Consider the following 18174-nt stretch of genomic DNA (forward strand, 5'->3'; position numbering starts at 1 on the left):
ATAGTAACAAAGTAGGAACTATGAACTGTTGATTTAGAAAATCAGTTGGGGGTGGGCATTGGGAGGAAGTGGTTGCAAATGGAAATTTTAAATAACATTTGAGAGGTGGTATCTCATAAGACAAGGCACATTCCTTGCTGAGACTTTGAAACAAACAAAAGTATAGCTACACGTAACTCCTCTCTATGAAAATATAATTGTATGAAGTATACGCAAGTGAACATATATAAGCAAGATATCTCGCTTCCTTCAGGTCTCAGATGTCACTTCCCTTAAAACCTTCCCTGACCCCTCTACAGAACAGCCATCTCTCCATGAACTCCCTGACGCTTTACTCTGTTTTAATTTTTCTCCATTTGACATACTACATACTTATATTTGTATATGTATATGTACTATGCTGATTTAGTTGTTTACTTTCTATTTTCTTCTAATGCTACCAATTAAAAGAAAAAAATATTCAATTGTGAAATACGTAACAAGTAAAATATTTTTATATTGTATGTAACATATCTGACATATTAATATAGGCAATTATGCATTCATATTATTACAGGATACAGAAAACACTGTGGGGAGAAACATGGTATTTTTTTTAAAGGCACAGTCATGAAGGCAGAAAAAAACTGCCTTTCCCTCTAGTGTAAGAACATTTTTTTTTTCAATAGTAGGTTTTGTTTGTTTTTTCCAGAGAGAGGACGAGAGAGAGAGAGAGAGAAACATTACTGATGAGAATCATTGATCGGCTGCCTCCTGCACATCCCCACAGGGAATCGAGCCTACAACTTGGGCATGTGCCCTAACCAGGAATTGAGCCGCAACCTCCTGGTTCATGGGTCGATGCTCAACCACTGAGCCACACTGGCCGAGCGAGAAATTTTTAAATTAAGATAAAACCTAATAAATAGGACTTGAAATCCTGAACTTGAGAGGCCTCTATGACACTTAATAAAGGAAAATAGGGAAGCAGTATTTAGAATAGGTTAATAAGTCCACCTTTAATTATAGTCAGTGAAGGATAGGTCAGAGGTTAATAAACCTGAGAAAACCTGTGGGTGAGATTTTAATTTTTTAAAAGTACTATTTATGTTACATTATCTTTTTATGTTATACATTATATTTTTTTAATATATTTTATTGATTTTTTTACAGAGAGGAAGGGAGAGAGATAGAGAGCTAGAAACATAGATGAGAAAGAAACATCGATCAGCTGCCTCCTGCACATCTCCCACTGGGGATGTGCCCGCAACCCAGGTACATGCCCCTGACCGGAATCGAACCTGGGACCCCTCAGTCCGCAGGCCGACGCTCTATCCACTGAGCCAAACCGGTTTCGGCAGTTATACATTATATTATATTAAAGTACTATTTATGGCTACAAATAATATAGAAAAATAACCCTTTTTGTTAGTCCTTTCTATAAAATTTGTAGAAAAGTTGAAAAGTATAATGCCCAGCAAGGGCATCGTATGACTGGCACCCTTTATATAACTGATTTAATTATTTTTTAAAGTCATTTGATAATTTTTAATAAAAGCCAAAAAGCTTCTTTACCTTCTTATTTAATAATCTAATTTGGAAACATATGCAACTGAATCATAAAATATGAAAGAAATATGCACAAATCTTTGTACACAAATGTCTAATACTGTTTGTTCAGTCATTTATTAATTCAGTAAGTCTTTTTCCAAATGCCTACTATCTTCCAAGCACTAGGGTTAAAGTGGAATAAAACAGAGTCCCTTCCCTCATATCATTTACATTTCAGTGGGGGAGATAAAAAGTAAACAACTGAATAAGTATAGTACACATACACACATATAAACATACATATATAGTATGTCAGATGGAGAAAAATTAAAACAGAGTAAGGGGTCAGGGAGTACGTGGAGAGATGGCTGTTCTGTATAGGGGTCATGGAAGGTTTCAGGGGTGGTGACATCTGAAACTTTAAGGAAGCGCGGAAACAAACTTTGAAGCCATTCGGCAGAAGACTGTGCCCATCAGAAGAAGCAATTTGGAGGTGGGAGCGTGCCTGGGATGGTTGAGGAATAGCAAGGAACTCAGTGCTACCTGAGCTGAATGAGCTAGGAAAGTAGCAGCTGAGGTCAAAATATCAGAGCGGATCAAATCTTGTAGGAATTATAGGCCATTATAAGAATTTGGATTTTACTCTAAATAAGAATGGAATCTGTTGGAGGGTTATGAGCAAGAAAGTGACATAGTATGATCTGGCTTTTTAAAAGGATGGTGGGAAGGGGAAGATAGCACAGAGACCAGTTTGGAAACTACTGAAATAATCCAGGTAGGAAATGATGGGGAATTGGGTTAATGTAATGACAGGGGTGGTGAGAGGGGTTGATTCTTGACTTAGTCTGAAGGTAGAGCTGACAGGATTTATTAACTAAGGAGTATAAGGTGTAGGAGAGGAATTAGGAGGACTGTAACATTTGGTCTGAGCAACTGGAAGGATGGATTTGCCATCTACCGATATGGGGAAGCTGTGTGAAGAGAAGATTTGGGGATAGAATTCAGAAGTTTGTTTCTGAACATGTAGTGTTCCAGATGCCTCATAGCAGCTTAGCAGGTGCTTTGCCCACACCATTTCACCGTACCACATACTGCCCTTAGGACATCCTGATCTCCAGCTACCAGCACCTCCAGTTCTTGGCTGAGGGCTTTCTCAAATTAAGACAATCTTGGAAAACAAAACACAAGACACAGAGCGGTGGCTTCCTCTCTAATAAGAGAATAGCACAGGAGGAGAAACTCTCTGCCCTTCCTTGACCCTGCTTTCTGCTTTTCAATGCCTTTGACAATGTGATGATTGGTAGTGTTGAACCAATGGAACTGAAAAGAGGGCAAGCCCTGGCATTGTAAAAATGAACCACTTTTAGCAACCACCTATCTCCAAGGTGCCTCCCATACAAGAGAAACAAATCTTTCTTATTTACACTGCTGTAAATTAGGTGTTCTCTTACACTTGAAAGCATTCCTAACTGATTCACTGTTCGAAAATAGTAGTAGGTAACCTTATCAAGTACTTACTACATAGTAAGTGCTTACTAATTTAAGCACTTCACATGTATTTTTCTCATTGAATTCTTTCAATAACTTTATGAGATGGTTACTAACATCTCCATTTTAGACAAAGAAATTAAAGCATGGAGAGGTTAAGCCATAATATGGACCTAGGACCTATACTGCTTTCCAATATTTTTAAAAATATTGCCGAAACCGGTTTGGCTCAGTGGATAGAGCGTCGGCTTGCGGACTGAAGGGTCCCGGGTTCGATTCCGGTCAGGGGCATGTACCTGGGTTGCGGGCACATCCCCAGTAGGAGATGTGCAGGAGGCAGCTGATCGATGTTTCTCTCCCATCGATGTTTCTAGCTCTCTATCTCTCTCCCTTTCTCTCTGTAAAATATCAATAAAATATATATTTTTTTAAAAAATACATTTTTATTGATTTCAGAGAGGAAAGGAGAGGGAGAGATAGAAACACCAATGATGAGAGAGAATCATTGATCGGCTGCCTCCTGCACACCACCTACTGGGGATGGAGCCCGCAACCCGGCATGTGCTCTTGACTGGAATCGAACCGGGACCCTTTAGTCTGCAGGCGATTCTCTATCCACTGAGCCAAATCGGCTAGGGCCTGCTTTCCAATATTTGTGGTCATAGAATTTGACAGAAAACTACAACTATAAACCTTACTGTGGCTAATTCTATTTAACCTACACAATATGGACATTTATCAGGTGTAAAAAAAACTTCAAAGGGTCAAATTAGAAACTATTGTGTATGGCTATATAAATAACTAGTCCTCCCTGCAATTTTGGATTTAAAATGATTTAGTAGATACTTAAAGCAAGTTTAGTTATCTTCCCATTTTGCAAATAAAATAGGTAATAAAGGAGGATCCCAAACTATTATACCAGCCAGTATGCTTCCTTCACCCACAAGGCCCAAGCCAGAAGTGACCAGAATAGATGATGTCAAATGGAATTTGGATATATGAGAAAGTTTCATGGGAACATAACATTTTCCTCACTTTCCCCACCAGTGCCTGAAGAATTTTTCCACTTCTGTTTATAACAGAAATTCTCTAAAGAATTGCTGATACTCACAACTTATATATACACCCATTCTTTCTAACCAATCAATCAACTTTCAACTCAACCACCAAAATAAACTGCTCTTGTCAAGGTCCCCAGTGATTTTTATATTAGTAAATCCAATGTCCATTTTTAATTCTCATATTAATGATTTATCAACAGCATATAATTTATCAACACCATATGACACAGTCCTCAATGTTTGCTGCTGGTTCTTCCTCAGCTCACTGATTTCTCAACATTGGAAGTTTCAGTGCTTGAACTTCATCTCCATTCACACCGTTGGTGTTCTCATCTTGGCTCATAGCTTTACATGCTGTGCTGGATTCTAGCTCATCTGGCAACTGAATACCATGGAGTGAATGACCTTAGGTAATGCCACGTGGAAAAGAAGAACTGCCCAGCTGAGAAAGACTCAAATTTCCGATCCACAAAATTGTGAGCTGCAAAAAAAAAAAAAGTTGTTTTCAGCCACTAAATTTTGAGGTTAAGTTTCTTGCTGAAACAGATAACCAGAACAAATACCACCTTTTGCCAACGATTCATCAATTGTCTGAACCTCTCCTCTGAATTCCAGATTCATATCTAACTGCATATCTGACATTTCCATGTGGACATGGAAATGGGTTCTACCAGAAGCAGGCTCTGAGACAGGATTCAAGCACAAGTCATTTATTTGGGAGGTAATCCCAGGAAATACTAGTAGAGTAGTGGGGAAGTGAGACAGGGAAAGAAAGCAGACAATAAAAGGGTGTGTTATCAAGCCAGTTGCCACTGAAGAAACTGCTTTATACTGTTGGATAATTCAGGGAATTAGTGTAAAACATGTATTTCAGAGTTATTCCGCTCAGAGGGCAGGGAACCCTGAATATTTATCTGCTGAATTTTGTCAGTCATTGATTGATGGCTGCTCCTATAGGGGCCAATTTCCCATTGGCCTGCCTTAGGCAGAGGTTTAAGAAAAAAGCCATCAGGCAAATAAATGCAAAACCTGGGACATCCCTAGAGCTCGTTGAAGTGGGGAAGTTGAAGGAATATGGGCAGGACACTGACAACATTTGCTAGGACATTAACATTTTTATTATTTTTTTGTTGTTAATCCTCACCTAAAGATATTTTTCCCATTGATTTTTAGAGGGAGTAGAAGAGTAGGGAGGGAAGAGGGGGACTGGAAGAGGTTTTAATATAAAATTTTCTCGTTATAGGAACATTCAGTTTTATTATTTCTTCTTCAATACATTTTTGGGAGTTAAAAAAAATGTATATTTAGATATCACCATATGTTCACTAATTTCTTTAATCACTAACTTCCTGTCTTTCAGACCTTTTTTCTAGAATGATTTTTCTTCTGAAATGTCTTTAGATTTTCTTTTAATGAAGATCAACTGATGATAAACCCTGTGCTTTTGTTAATTTGAGAATATCTTTATTTTGTCCTTAATCTTATAAAATAGCGTTCCTGGGTATACAATTCTAAGATGACAATTAGTTTCCCTCAGCACTTGAAGATATTATTCTGTCTTCTGGCTTGTGTCCTATGTTAATAAGTCTACTATCAGTCTAATTACTGTTGCTTTGTAAGTTAACTGATCATTTATTTATCTGATTCTGTGAGTTGAATTGTATCCCTCAAAAAGATATGTTAAAACCTTAATCCAGTGGTTCTCAACCTTCTGGCCCTTTAAATACAGTTCCTCATGTTGTGACCCAAGCATAAAATTATTTTCGTTGCTACTTCATAACTGTAATGTTGCTATTGTTATGAATCATAATGTAAACATCTGATATGCAGGATGGTCTTAGGTGACCCCTGTGAAAGGGGCGTTCGACCGCCAAAGGGGTCGTGACCCACAGGTTGAGAACCACTGCCTTAATCCCGAGTACCTAAGAATGTGACCTTATTTTGAAATAGGGTGATTGCAGACATAATTAGTTAAGATAGGTTCATATTGCAGAATGTGGGCTCTTAATCCAATTATGACTGCCGTCCTTATAAGAGGAAAAGAGACATAGACACACAAATTGAGAATGCCAGGTGATAATGAAACCAGAGATTAAAGTGCTGCCACTGGCAAGCCAAGAAATGATGAGGATTGCTAGCAAATCACAGAGCAAGAGACAAGAATCCTTCCCTACCGATTTGGAGAGAGCATGGCCCTGCTGACACCTTGATATTGGACCTCTAGTCTCCAGAACTGTGAGACAATAAATTTCTGTTTTTTAAGCCACCCAGTTTGTGGCACTTGGTTACAGCAGCCCTAGAAAACTAATATATAACTGATTTGAAGATGTGTTGTCAAAAAAATATCTGTTGATTATGTTCTTAATTTCACTACAATATATCAAGGTTGAATTTCTTTTTACTGATCCTGCTGAGTACTCTTAGTGATACCTGATCTGCGGACTTACATCTTTTATTGTTTGGATAAAGTCTTCACCCATTAGGTATATGAATGTTAGTTTACTTCCATTCTCTCAATTCTCCTTCTGGGACTCTAAATAGTTTTAAATTAGGAAACTGCCTTTTCTCTCTCCATTTCTTTTCTTTTTTTCAATATATTTTTATTGATTTCAGAGAGGAAGGGAGAGGGAGAGATAGAAACATCAATGATGAGAGAGAATCATTGATTGGCTGCCTCCTGCACACCCTCACTGGGAATCGAGCCCACAACCCAGGCATGTGCCCAGACTGGGTATCAAACTATGATTGCCTGGTTCATAGGTTGACACTCAAACACTGAGCCACACCGGCTGGCCATTTCTTTTTCTTAAATATATTTTTTATTGATTTCAGAAAAAAAGGGAGAGGAAGAGAGAGATAGGAACATCAATGATGAGAGAATCATTGATTGACTCCTCCTGCACTCCCCCTACTGGGGATCGAGTCCACAACCCGGGCATGTGGCCTTGATTGGAGTTGAACCCAGACCCTTCAGTCCAGAGGCCGACACTCTATCCACTGAGCCAAACCAGCTAGGGCTCTTTTTCAATCTTTCTGTCCCTATGTGCAGCATTCCAGGTAGTTTCCTCAGCTGTATCTTCTGCATTTGTTCTTTAGGTGGATCTAATGTGTCTATTAAGTTTTTCAATTTTAGTAATTTTTTAGAAGCTGTGGCAGAGATTGCTAGTTGTTTCTCAATAGCCATTTTCTTCTTATTTTAGTAATAGAACTTATTAATTTTAACTGGGTACATGACCATCCACAATAAAGGCTATTTTTTCAATCTACCCTTGTGCAAGGAATGATCACGTACAAAGCTTTTACCATGGGATATAAGCCGAAGGGGTGTGCGTGATTTTTAGAAAATTTTCTTAAAGGTAAGGGCATGTTTTTTCCTTCCCTTGTTTATTCCCTCCTTCTATTCAATAAGAAGAGCATACTTTCCCACACCATTATGTTGGACCTGGCCATGGGACTTGCTTTGGTTCATGCAATGTGAGCACACAAGGTTTATGGCACAACTGAGCAGAGGCTTCAAATGAGTTTTTGTGCCTTAGCTTCTTGTGTGCTTGCTTTCCACCATGAGGAAAATATAACCCAGGTGACTATTGCTCCTTTAGTCTGGGTCCTTGAATGTGAGACATGTAGAACTGACTTGAATTTGACTTGTATCTAGAGCACAGCCACAGCAGTGGACTGCCTCTTCCTCCAGCTGTCAATTTCCAACAGTGAGAAATAAACATTTGTTTTTTACAAGTCAGTATCTTTGAGGACAATTCCTTTATTTTCTTGCAAGAGAGCAATTCAGTTAAAGTTATGTTTTTTGAGGAATTTATTCATTATTTAGTTTCCACTGCCATAACATTCACATATACATTTTTTTGTATTGTTGTATGGATATATGTTTTAAATTCTTTTGGCCATATACCTGAGAGTGGGTTTTCCCATACCACCAAGGAGAAATTCTCCAGACACCAGTTGAGTGTCCTAAATTCAACTCAATTCGGACACTATCTATCTGGAGATAGCATCAGATCCCACAGGTTAAGGCAGCCATGGGCAAACTACGGCCCGCAATGAATAAAACTATTGAAAAGAAAGACTGTACCCTTTTATGTAATGATGTTTACTTTGAATTTATATTAGTTCACACAAACACTCCATCCATGCTTTTGTTCCGGCCCTCGAGTCAAAAAGTTTGCCCACCCCTGGGTTAAGGGCTCAGTCCCACAACATTGCACCTCCCTCCCTTTCCAGTTCCAAGGGCAAGTTGTTACTGGTGCTTCTGACCAATTGGCTACTAATTGGAGGCTCCAACTAGTAGCCTCTTCCAACTCAGGATGTCAATCGTAAGTCCAGGTTGTACTTCTGAACAACTAAGTATAAATCGAAGGTTTCCATGATCCCCTTCTTGGAGCCAATTAATTTGCTATAATGGCTTACAGAACACAAAGAAAAATTTTAATTACTAGATTACTGGTTTATTACAAAAGTATATAACTCAGGAAAGGCAGATGGAAGAGACACATAGGGAAAAGAATGGGAAATGGGTGCAGACCTTCCATGACCTCGCCAGGCATACCACTTTCCTCACAGTCAATGTATTCACCAACTTGGAAGCTCTCCAAACCCAGTCCTTTTGGGAAAGGGCATGGAATTTTGAAGGAATACAATTCACTCCAAAACACTGCCCTTGAAGTACAAAAAATAAAAAAGTTTTAATTGTAAAATATACATAACATAAAATTTACTGTTTCAACTATTTTGAGTGCATAGTTTTATGGCATTAAGTATACCCACACTGATCTGCAATCATCACCACCATCATCTCTAGAACTTTTTCATTTCCTAAAATCATAGAGACAGAAAATAGAAGGGTGGTTGCCAGGGTGAGGAGTGGGATATTTTTTCGTTCCTTTTTTTCTTTCCGTTTAGGACTTAGGATACGGAGTCAACATCCGTATAATTTATTAATAGGTTGGACCTAAAAGTTGAATACCAGAAAACAGCATTTTCTAAGCTTTCTATCACAGTAATGAACAATTCAGTCAAATTCTCTTTTTTTCAGATTTCTCTCCCAGAACGCCTAGACTTCTTGAATTAGATGTAGTGATTCCTGGATATTTTGTATTTTCTACTTCAGTTTGTTTGAGTACATCTTCAAGTAACTCTTTTTTAAAAAAGGATATGTGGGAGTTTAGCTACATGAGTCCCTGAATATCTGAAAACTTTTTAATTTTGCTCTTTTACTTAATGATAAATAAGAGTTAAAACAAATTTTTCCCTAATAATTTGAAATTCAAGAAATATTTCCTTCAGAAACTTGAAGGTCTCTGTCTATTATCTTCTCATAGCTAGTGTTGCTGGTAAGAATTCTAAAGCATCTTGGTCACTTTTTTCCTTTTTGAAAATTTAGGATCTTCTCTTTAACTTTAGTTGTAATATTTCACAGGGTTGTTTTTTCTGTTTGTGTCCTGTACTAGTAGATGCTTTCAGTTCTGGGAAATTTTCTTCCATTATTTTTGGGGTAATTTTTTGTACTTTGTTTTTTCTCTCTTTTTTTTTTTAAAGACACATTTATTCAGTGTCATGATCAGACTATTACATTTAGCAATCCACAGCATGGGTGCAAAATAAAAAATCTACATTAAAACCCTTGATTGGAATGCTTTACACTTTCCACAGAACAGAAACTAAAATAACCTGTTATACAATTAGTCACAAATACAGTCCTCGAGTTTTTTTGCCCATACACATGAGTATTGTCTAACACATGTCTTCTTTGTAGCAGCTAGGCCCTGCCACCACTGTGCTTGGCTGAGTTCACAAATCCGTTGTAACCTGTAGCTTCCCTGTCACTTCTCTGGCTCTCCTCTCCTGCTAAGCTTTGTTTCCTGGCAGTAATTAAAACCTTCTGCCACTGCCCTAGCTACTGCTGCTGCTGGAACAGCCATAGCCACCTTGGTTTCGTGGTTTGGCAAAGTATTGACCTCCACCACCATAAGGGCAGAGCTTCTGCCTCCGAAGTTTCCTCCCCTCATAGGCCCAAAACTTGAAGATTGATTGTTGTAATTGCCAAAATCATTGTAGCTCCCACCACCTCCAAAACTGCTTCCATCATTACCAAATCCATTATAGGCATCCCCACTGCCACCATATCCACCGCCACCACGGCTGCCACCAAAGCCACCTCGACCACTGAAGTTTCCTCCATGACCAAAGTTGTCGTTTCCACCAAAACCACATCCACGACCACCTCCGAAGTTTCCAGAACCACTTCGACCTCTTTGGCTGGAGGAAGCACAAGCCATCTCTTGCTTAGAGTTTTCCTTACTTCACAGTTGTGGCCATTCACAGTATGGTATTTCTGAATGACAATCTTGTCTACGGAGTCATGGTCGTCAAAGGTTACAAAAGCAAAGCCTCTCTTTTTGCCACTGCCTCGGTCAGTCACGATTTCAATCACTTCTATTTTCCCATACTGTTCAAAATAATCTCTTAGGTGATGTTCTTCAGTGTCTTCTTTAATACCACCGACAAATACCTTTTTCACAGTTAAGTGGGCACCAGGTCTTTGAGAATCTTCTCTGGAGACAGCCCTCTTTGGTTCCACCACTCTTCCGTCCACCTTGTGTGACCTCGCGTTCATGGCTGCATCCACCTCCTCCACAGTGGCATAGGTGACAAACCCAAAGCCTCTGGAGCGCTTGGTGCTTGGGTCTCTCAGCACCACACAGTCCGTGAGCGTTCCCCATTGCTCAAAATGGCTCCTCAGACTCTCATCGGTTGTTTCAAAGCTCAAACCTCCGATGAAGAGCTTCCGCAGCTGCTCCGGCTCCTTGGGAGACTCAGACTTAGACATGATGACTGCAACAGGGGAATTCCAACGATGCTTACTCCACGGCGTTTAGCAGAAAGGAGTTGTCGGGGTCCAACCCCAGCAGGTCCAGGGGTTCCCAAAGGTGTGGACGGAGTCAGCGAAGAAGGAATGACACGGAGACAGCGATCAGTTGATCAGCAGCCTAGCCAGGTTCTCTAGCCAGGTTCTCCAGCCAGGTTCCTTCTTTTTCTCTTATAATATTAGTTCTGCTAGTTTGACTATTTCTCTTATATTCTTTTTTAAAACTTTATTTATTTTTAAAATATATTTTTATTGGTTTCAGAGAGAAAGGGAGAGCTAGAAATATCAATGATGAGAATCATTGATTGGTTGCCTCCTGCACACCCCCTACTGGGGATTGAGCCCACAACCAGGGCATGTGCCCTTGACGGAAATCAAACCTGGGATCCTTCAGTTTTCAGGCCAATACTCTATTTGTTGAGCAAAACGGCTAGGGCAAATTTATTTTTTATTTTTATCATGATGCAATTTTATTACATATCCAAATATTTTTTTTTAGATACATGTTCAAAAAAAATTAGAAAATAGATTTGGGATATTTTATTTTTGCCTAAAACCACCTAAATTTATACACATGAGAATTAAGACTTGTGTTTTTTTATTCCTATCTAGAAGAACATAGAGCTCCTGTGAAGTAAGGAACTTTATCAGCAATACAATATCGGCACAGGGTAACGTATTACATTCAACCTTTTATTTTCTTAAAAATTTATCTTTTAATAGTTAAGGTAAATTTATAATTTTGACAATTTCTTATTTCTAATTTCAAAACCTACTTTCTATTCTTGGATTGTTTCTTCATCTGAGTATACTATTCTTGTTTCATAAATGTCATGTCTATGAGCATACTAATTATTTTAACTTCTCTGATGTTCTTGTGTTTCTTCTGTGGTTACATTTTCTGTTTAACTTCCTCTCTCCTTCAAGTTGGAGACTTTCTTTAAATATCTAATAATCCTTGATTGTCTGTTCATATTTGAGGTAGTTGGAATGCTTATTAGGAATGTTGTGAACTTAACAGGGTCTTGCCAACTTGCACAAGTTCACTCTAGGTTGAGTGAGTAGGAAATGGGCTATTGTGCCAGAATGAAGAATGCTTTACTCTTAGTCATTAATGCTCAAATAGCTGCCCAGGTTCCTCCCCAGAGATTATGAGAACTCTTGATTTTTAGCCTGGGATAAATGCTTAGCTATTGTGCTGTTTCATATGCAAACCTTTATTTAGTTTCCCTGTTTCCAGCTCTGCTTCTCACTCTTGCTGTCTTGTCTCCAAATTTCAGTTTCTCTAAATCACTTCTGGCAGATAGGCCCCTTCCTTGGCTGCAGCACCTCGATGTGTACCTATTACACATTATATTTCTTCCATTTTGTTTAGTCAGACTAAACCTACTTTCGGTGTGGCAAGATAAAAAAAAATTCTGGGGCCCCTTCCCATTTTCCATGGGTTTGTATGATTTTTAAATTCCAAGTATTTTAATGGGGTCTCAGGAAGAAGAGGCAATGACTGCATGTGCTCAGTTAGCCAGCTTTAATAAATCCTAAAAAGATACCGGGGTCAGCGTAGGAAATAAAAACAACCAGTGGAATGGCAGAAAAACAACAAAAACCCCAAAAAACAAAGACAAAATTCTGAGTCTGTGATCTTAACAGTATTCCTGTGTATGTATAATTTAGTGGTTAGCATCTTAACTCTCCAGATCCACACATTTTAGGGATATGATGGATCTTAGACATATAGTTCACACCCCGTTTTACAGTTAAGAAAAGTAGGGCCTATAAGTAAAGTGATTTTCCAAGGTAACACAAGCAGAGTGGCAGAACGGAAACTAGAAAGATATAACAACTCACTTCTCTTGAAAAACAGTTAAGGGATGGCTTTTCCTGGGTAAACAGACAGATGTCCAAGAAGTGAAATATTTTAGGGTGCTTATTTGGCAGTCTAACATTTGGTAGCCATATGTTGAATGTACTGAAGGGGGCGACTATCCCGCAGGATGAGAAGCTGCAATAACGATCCTGGGAGGGAACAATCAGAGAGCCTGGGCAGAATGAACCAGTAGGATTTGATGAATGAATGAATGTGAATAGTGAGGAGAGACGGGAAAATGTTAGTCGCATTAGGAGGCAGTGTAAACTGGTTAATGGTGGTGGGGGAGAGTAAGTAGGGGTAAAATGAAAATTCCACTTTCAAGGGCATTTTACATTATTTTAATAAACACTAGAAGGCTGGGAATAAATATAGTTCACATCACTCTTACATTCTTGGTTTGGAGGCACATCTTTTAAGTTAGTGGACGCAGTCACCCTCTTTGCATGGCTCCAGCAAAAGAAACGCGACTGCGATGCCGCACAGGAACGCTGGGTTGCGTGAAATACGGTGCAAGTGTCCGGCAGACTCGCCTCGCTGCGGGTTGGACTCAGACAGACCACGTAGCACAGTACCTGGCACATCGCACGGGCCGCCTGTGGACACCAGTTTCCGCCCGCGCTCTCCTCTCCCGTCACAACCACCGCGGGAAAGCGACCTACACCGGCCTGGGTATCCCGCGACCCCGGCGTTCTTCCCCAGGGCTGCGTCTCAGACCGAGATCCTATGACGACCGCAGGAGCCACATTTCGTAAAAACTACGGGTGGGGTCAATGAAAGCTTTCCGCGGACAAAGGGTGCCCTGCGGCCGTGAGCGCGCCGCCAACCCTTACAGCTACTCCCCTCGGCGGCGGCGGAGTAACGGGCCCGGCCACGGCAGGGGTGGGGCGACTCTAAGGGTCGGGAGGGCTGCGTTCCGCTCTCCGGGCCTGGCCGGTCCACTCCCTACGGAAAGCAGGAGGAGACAAGCGCCGCCTCTCCTCGCTCCCACCTACCGCCGCGCTCCCGAGCTGGCGCCGGCTCTGCGCCCCCGGGGCCGCAGGGGCCGCGCGTGGGGGTGTGTGCGTGTGGACGCCCCGCGCCCGTGACTCAGCTTCCGCGGAGCCTCCGCGGGAGCCTGAGTCACCCTCGCCCCCGACCCCTCACTCGCCTTCCCCCGGAAGGCGCCGGAGGCCTGCAGGTTGCAGAGCGGCGGCCCCCGGAGGGCGCGGGGCAGCGAGGTAGCTCCGCTGAGGGCGGAGCTCGCGGGGCGGCCGGGCTGGGGGCGGGGCTAGGCGGCTCGCGCAGGGCGGGGCGGTGACGTCGGCGGGCGCCCGGGGCCGCGCTGTGGCTGTGGCTGTGGCAGAGGCGGCGGCGGCGGCGGTGGCGGCGCCGGGGCGGCGGCAACAGCAGCAACAGCGGCAACGCTGAGCCGGTGAGACGGCCGCCGCGGGGCAGCTCGGCAGCCGGGCGGGACCCAGAGCTTCCCGGCTGTCGCTGGCCCTGAGGCGTTTTGCCTTTTCTTACCCAGCGTCTTCCTCAGGGCCCTGGCGAGGCAGGTCAGCGCGCCCCCCGGGGAGGGGCGGAGCTGTAGGTGAGGCTTCAGCCCCCCCTTCTCGTCCCCGCCTGGGGGATCGCGAAGTCTGGGGAGGGGCGGACCCCACCCCACCCCACCCCACCCCCAACCCATCTCAGCCCACCTTAACTCACCCAGCCCACCGGCGGGCTCCACCCAGCCAAGCCCGGGATTGGGCGGGAGCGGAGGCAGATGTGCGGGAACCCGGGGCAGGCGGGGTGGGCGCTTGGAGGACCGAGGTGGGAAGGTTTGTGAGACGTGATGTTGCGGGCGAGGTAGAGGAATTGGGGAGCCCTGCGGAGGTTGGGGTGCGGTCAGGGTGGATCTGTGGGTTTGGGCGATGGATGTAAAATGTTGAAGAAGAGGAGGATTCCTTTTTTCCTTCTGGGAAATTGTAAGATGGGCGATGAACGGTTGCGTTTCAAAAGGAAGATGAGCTGTGGATGTTACCTTTGAGGCAGCTGGAGAAGCTGTGGCACTAGGGCTCACGTTCTTGCTTAGGGTTTGGGTAATTTTTCCTTTTTTTCCCTCTCTCCTGGCAGAGTGGGTCGGGGGGTCGGGGAGGGAAGAGAATTCCTCCGCGTTGGCTCGGGATGGGTCAGTTGTGAGCGTGGCTGGGTTTGAAGTTTTACACTCTCCAAGAAGAGTGAGATCGCGGGTGAAGACCATTTCATTCAGGTAGCAGCGTTAGGGAAATAGGTCTCATGACACTTAGATCCTTAAAGGTGTTCCCTTCCAGGCTTTTTTCTTTGCCGGGAAGATCTCTTTTTACCACCTCATTTACAAGCTCTATCCTGGCCCCTAAAGAGAAGGCCTGAGACGCAGGTGGTGGCTTTGGAAGACACGTTGTTGGGTACAAAAATAGTTGCAGGTGGTTGTGGTTGACTGCTTTGGATGGATAAAATGAACAATTTGATCAGTCCCCTCGGAGCTAATTATATGAAAACTGCTTAAGTGTTTTAAGCACATCTGTCCTTTACAGCTTGTTTTACAGTAGACCTTGACATTTAGACATTTTGTGTTCACAATTATTTTTACTTCTCAATGGCAGATTTCTTTATTAGACACTTTCAAAATAAAGAGGAATAATTTTTCTTTTTCGGTAAACCCTCTCAATTTCTGAGAATTGTTCCTGGAGTCAAGTGCTTTAAAAATGCTCTTTAATAACAACATATTGGGGGCATGTGTCACTTCATAGGAAGATATTTCTAAGAGTAAACAGTGTTCCGTGTTCTTCACATCATTGTTTCACAACTAAGCACATTAAATCAGAATCTTCTCTTATGGTTTCCTGCACCCTGTAAGATTACAGTATTAAGTGACCTTACCTATCAGCCTGGTAAGCTATTTCTTGCTCAGAAACAGGTCCTTTGATGGACATGTATTATATGATGGATGGAAGTAGGCATGGCTCTCAATAATTCATTTATGGAGGAAGAGAAACCGTCATGAAATGGAATTTAAGCAGAGACTTTCCCAAGGCTTACTCAGGCTTACTCAATTTATTTGGGAACCTAGCCAGAGAAATGCTTTCATGTAACCCAAGAGAGAAATATATAGATGTCAGTGTCAGTAGTTGCAGATCATTGCCTTTTTTAACATGCTTACTTAATGAGCAGACTATTATCTTCTAGCAAATACTTCTGCTTGAAGAGACTTATAGGAAACAGAGGATATAATAACCATCAAGAGAGAAAGGGTGTGGTCTAACTGTAATTATAAATAAAATAATTAACTGTATTTAGACAGATTAAATTGTAAGTTGGTAGAATGAATAGTTTTGATTTTGGGTTAGTTAATTAGAAGGAAAAGTTAAAATTTACATAACTAGTTTTGGGTTTTAAACTATACTTTGATTTAATTGGATATACATGGGGACAAGTGTGAAGATTCCAGGTGCAACTTTATGTATATTGCTAAACAGACATTCGCATGGCCGACAGTGAGATGTGATTCTTCTCCTTGTGGGAATGAAATCATATGATTTGGTGACAGTGTAAAGGTAGAAGTGATCTGTGTCTTGTTAGACTTTCTTATACCTGAAAAAAAAACTATGAAAAAAATGAAATTTATTGGGGTGACATTGGTTAATAAAATGATATAGGTTTCAGGTATTTAATTCTATACTACATCATCTGTATATTGTATTGTGTGTTCACCACCCCAAGTGAAGTCTCCTTCCATCACCATTTATCCCCTAATATTCCTCTTCTACCTCTCCGCACCCCCATCTCTTTCTGGTAATCACCATACTGTTGTCTCTCTATGAAATTTTTTTTTTTTTTTATCCCTTCACCTTTTTCTCCCAGTCCCACAACCCTTCTCTCCTCTGACAGCTGTCAGTCTGTTCTCTATCTGAGTGTTTTTATTTTGTTTGTTAGTTCATTAGATTCCACACATGAGTGAAATCATATGGTACTTGTCTTTCTCTGACAGGCTTATTTCACTTAGCATAATGCTGTCCAGGTCCATCTATGCCAGTGATGCCGACCCTGTGACACGTGTGTCAGAGGTGACATGCGAACTCATTTTTTTGGCTGATTTTTCTTTGTTAAATGGCATTTAAATATATAAAATAAATATCAAAAATATAAATCTTTGTTTTACTATGGTTGCAGATATCAAAAAATTTCTATATGTGACACGGCACCAGAGTTAAGTTAGAGTTTTTCTTTTTCTTTTTTTTTTTTTTAAAACATATTTTATTGATTTTTTACAGAGAGGAAGGGAGAGGGATAGAGAGTTAGAAACATCAATGAGAGAGAAACATCAATCAGCTGCCTCCTGCACACCCCCTACTGGGGATGTGCCTGCAACCAAGGTATGTGCCTTTCATCGGAATCGAACCCGGGAACCTTGAGTCCGCAGGCTGACGCTCTATCCACTGAGCCAAACCGGTTAGGGCAAGTTAGAGTTTTTCAAAATGCTGACACACCGAGCTCAAAAGCTTCGCCATCACTGATCTATGCTGTTGCAAAGGGGAAGATTTCCTTTCTTACGGCCAAGTAGTATTCCATTGTGTAAATGTACCACAACTTTATAATCCACTCATCTACTGATGGGCCCTTGGGCTGCTTCCAAATCTTGGCTATAACACTGTAAATAACACTGAAATGAACATAAGTGTGCATATATTCTTTCAAACTAGTAAAACCCCTACATTTTATTTTTCAAGAAATACCACTTGCTGGACATTACTGCGATATCTTTGTTGAGTCTGCTGAAGTGTTTTATTTTATTTTTTTCCATTACTAAAGTCAGACAAGTATGTCAGTCTGTTAATTAAACATTAATACTGGAAACAAAATAAAAATGAAGGTTCTAATAGCAACAACAGCTCTTTTTCTACACTACATTTATGCTTTTAGAAGTAGTATAAGGCCTATTAAATGTGTATTTTACACATACTGTATCAAAAACATTGATGGAGAAAGACCAGATAATGAAATATTTTGGTTAATCAAAATAATTACTACATCAATTATCAATTTTCAGAGAAATATAATGTAATAAACAAAATATAGGCTACGTGGAATAATTTATTTCTATGGATCTTCAATATGCCTGCAGTATGTCTTGGGGCATTGTTTTATTCATTTAACAGTTATTATTGAGTATGGTTCTGGGTGGTGAATAAGCTGACAAAAATCCCTGCCTTCATGGGTCTTATCTTCTAGATATCTTCTGGGGAAATGAGGAATGCAGCAAAGGAAATTGATACGAGGCATTGAGTTAGAAAACCAAAGGAGTGTGATGTACTAGAAAGGAAGGAAAGGAAGTTTTCAAGGAGGAG

General features: G+C 41.2%; 1 protein-coding gene and 1 pseudogene across 16 annotated transcripts in view; one reads left to right on the top strand and one right to left on the bottom strand.

Moving 5' to 3' along the window:
* Positions 1 to 9643: 9643 nt before the first annotated feature.
* LOC132228084 (heterogeneous nuclear ribonucleoprotein A1-like) lies at positions 9644 to 10966 on the bottom strand (annotated as a pseudogene).
* Positions 10967 to 14112: 3146 nt separating this feature from the next.
* Positions 14113 to 18174, top strand: part of ERC1 (ELKS/RAB6-interacting/CAST family member 1) — a 524562-nt gene continuing 520500 nt past the window's right edge. For 11 of the 16 annotated variants that reach the window (XM_059683941.1, XM_059683945.1, XM_059683951.1 and 8 more), the window contains exon 1: positions 14118 to 14240. The gene's annotated coding sequence lies outside the window, so the exon portion shown is untranslated. Of the gene's footprint in view, positions 14241 to 14260; positions 14400 to 14547; positions 14657 to 18174 lie in introns of those variants that run through there. The other 5 variants (XM_059683946.1, XM_059683950.1, XM_059683955.1 and 2 more) reach the window with 3 other exon arrangements.

This window comes from Myotis daubentonii, chromosome 2, assembly GCF_963259705.1.
Source record: "Myotis daubentonii chromosome 2, mMyoDau2.1, whole genome shotgun sequence".
Taxonomy (NCBI): Eukaryota; Metazoa; Chordata; class Mammalia; order Chiroptera; family Vespertilionidae; genus Myotis; species Myotis daubentonii.